Consider the following 3,386-nt stretch of genomic DNA (forward strand, 5'->3'; position numbering starts at 1 on the left):
TCTGAAACAAAAACAAAAATACCTGGAAAAACTCAGCAGGTCTGACAGCATCTGCGGAGAGGAACACTGTTAACGTTTCAAGTCCATATGACTCTTCATCAGAACTAAGGAAATAGAGAAATGAGGTGAAATATAAGGTGGTAGAAGGGGGTGGGACAGGTAGAGCTGGATAGGGGGCCAGTGATAGGTAGAGGCAAAGAAGAGATTGCCAAAGATGTCATAGACAAAAGGACAAAGGGGTGTTGACGGTGGTGATATTATCTAAGGAATGCACTAATGGGGACATTAATGGTAGCAAGCAGGACAAGCAAGTTACAGATGGCCCTAGTGGGGGTGGGGTGGGGGGAAGGGATCGAAATGGGCTAAAAGGTGGAGATAAAACAATAGATCAAAATAAATTTAAAAACAGGTGGGAAAAGAAAAATATATTTTTTTAAAAATGATAAATTATTGGAAAAAGGGGGATCGGAAAGGGGGTGGGGATGGAGGAGATAGTTCATGAGATGGTTGTGGCTGTTGGAGGTCAGTCATCTCAGTCCCAGGACATGACTGCAGAAGTTCCTCAGGGTAGTGTCCTCAGCCCAACCATCTTCAGTTGCTTCATCAGTGACCTTCCTTCCTTTATAAGGTCAGAATTGGGGATGTTCACTGATCATTGCACAATGTTCAGCACTATTTGCAATTCCTCAGATACTGAAGCAGTCTGTGTCCATTTGTAGCAAAACCTGGACAACATTCAGGCTTGGGCTGGTAAGTGGCAAGTAACATTCATGCCACACAAGTGCCAGGTAATGACCATCTTCAACAAGACAGAATCCAACCATCTCCCCTTGACAACCAATGACATTACTATCACTGAATCCACTATCAACATCCTGGGGGTTACCATTGACCAGAAACTGAACCGGACCAACCATATAAATACTGTAGCTGCAAAAGCAGGTCAGAGGCTAGGAATTCTGCAGCGAGTAACTCACTTCCTGACTTCCCAAAGCCTGTCCACTATCTACAAGGCACAGTCACAAGTCAACTCACCCACGTGCCTGGATGACTGCAGCTCCAACAACACTTTAGAAGCTCGACACCATCCAGGACAAGACAGCCCGCTTGATGGGCACTCCTTTCACCACTTTCAACATTCACTCCACCGCTGATGCACAGTGGCAGCGGTGTGTACCATCTACAGGATGCACTGCAGCAACTCACTAAGGCTCCTTAGGCAGCACCTTCCAAACTTGTGACCTCTACCAAATAGAAGGACAAGGGCAACAGATGCATGGGAACACCACCACCTGCAGCAGTTAAAGAAAGTGGCTCACCACCACATTTTCAAGGGCAATTAGGGGTGGGTAATAAAAATGCTGGCCTAGCCAGCATCACGTGAAAGATTAAAATAAAGCTTCGTCAGATTGAAACCTCATTTTTAGGTATGTCTGCTGTTGCTTCTGGCATATTTCCCTGCCGTCCTCATTGAACCAGAGTTGATCCCCTGACTTAACGATAATGGTACAGTGAGGGGTATGCCAGGCCATAAGGTTACAGATTGTTGTTGCATACAGTGCTGCTGGCTGCTGATGGCCCACAGTGTTTTTTTTCTGTTTAACCGAATATTTATTGACACATTTGGTAGTTGAAACATTTACTTCTTCTTGGACACACCGACTGTGTGTCCTCTCCTGCCTGTCGTCTTTGTGTGGTGGCCACGCACATGGAGATGCCAGAAGTGTCGCAGGCCCCTGTGTGCGTGGATCTTCTTCAATTGCTCCAGGTCCTCACGCAATTTGTTGTCCAGGCTGTTGGCCAAGACCTGGCTGTATTTTCCATCCTTAACATCCTTCTGCCTGTTCAGGAACCAATCGGGAATCTTGTACTGACGTGGGTTCTGCATGATTGTTGTAATGCGCTCGACCACATCCTCAGAGTTTTCTTGCCGCTCTCCCCAGCTCTCTTGCTCAGGTTGATATCAGCTTTCCTCAGTACCACATGAGCCTCCCGACACCCTTACAAACGCAAACGCTATCTTCCTTCGCCCATCAATGTTGGTGTTGAGGACTCGAAGGATGTTCTGGAAATTTCTGAGGATAGCCAATGACATGATGGCGATGGTGGTCACTCAGTCTGGAAATGCTGCAAATTCTGTGCCAATTGAGTGCATGCTCTAGTTGTGATTAAGAGCAGCTGATACCAATTGGGGAAAGCGTAGGGCACATATGTAAGAACCAGTTTCCACCTGTAGAGGAGGGAGCTGTGTGGAAGGGAAGAGTAGTCTGCACTTTTGTTATACTGGGTTTTGTGAATAAATCTATGTTGAAGACAGACTGGCTCCAGCTTCTTCCTTTGCCAGATGGATGTTCACCGTATTGACACACAGCGTCTCATGGGTGCCCAGTTTTAAGCCGCTAGATCTGCGCTGAATCTGTTGGTACCAACTTCTCCCTTCATCCACCACGTTCTTCCCCCCTCTCCCACCCACAACCTGCTCCCTGCCCAAGTCATCAGTCTTGACTTCCAAAGTGCCACAATTGGGGCTTCACCCCAATTCCTGACATACATGCGAAGCATCGCTTCCAGCTCCTCACCCTGCCCTCCCCTCTCCCCTCAATACTGCTCCTGCCTGAGACTTGCTGCTACTTAAAGTCATTCTAAATGCTATGTGCTGGAGGCAAATTCTCATGAACACTACAAAAGTAGACAGCAGCAGAAATAGTTTCAAATAGCAGCATCACTTGGATAGATGAGAGGGGCTCAGTCTGCCCTGATTGTCCTCTGGGAAAGTGGGCCAGGCCTCAAATGTCCAGACTGTTGACATGTGTGTTGTCATCCCTGTATCCGACAGTGAAACTTTTCACCGTAATGCGATATTCAAATACAATTGCAAATTCAAATACAAATTAGGAAATTAGGAGTAAGGCAGGAGGTCACATGAAAAATTCTCACCCAATGGATAATTAACCTGTGTAAAAAGTAACCAGGAAATATCTGGAGGGAATCAAGATAGAATGCGAGATCGAGAAGGGATTAAAGATATGGTTCAAAAGCTGATTGAGTGTGGTGTTCTGTCAAAGGAGGGCAGGCTTTTGGATTTAGTGTGCTTTCCTTTTCCATGAATGGTGGTCAACAATTAAACAACTAACTGGAGGAGGAAGCTCCATTATTATCCCTATCCTCAATGATGGGGGAGCCCAGCACCTCAATGCAAAAGGCAAAGCTGAAGCATTGACAACTGGTTTCAGCCAGAAGTGCTGGAGGTCCCCAACACCACAGATGCCAGTCTTCAGCTAATTTGATTCACTTCACATGATATCAAGAAATGGCCGACGGCACTAGATACTGCAAAAGCTATGGGCCCTGCCAACAACCCAGCTGTAGTACTGAAGACTTGTGCT

At 46.4% G+C, this 3,386-nt stretch overlaps 1 pseudogene; it reads right to left on the reverse strand.

The window, feature by feature from the left end:
- Positions 1-1,595: 1,595 nt before the first annotated feature.
- Positions 1,596-2,095, reverse strand: LOC144667733 (small ribosomal subunit protein uS13 pseudogene; annotated as a pseudogene).
- Positions 2,096-3,386: the final 1,291 nt, after the last annotated feature.

Source organism: Cetorhinus maximus, chromosome 25 (genome assembly GCF_964194155.1).
Source record: "Cetorhinus maximus chromosome 25, sCetMax3.hap1.1, whole genome shotgun sequence".
Classification (NCBI taxonomy): domain Eukaryota; kingdom Metazoa; phylum Chordata; class Chondrichthyes; order Lamniformes; family Cetorhinidae; genus Cetorhinus; species Cetorhinus maximus.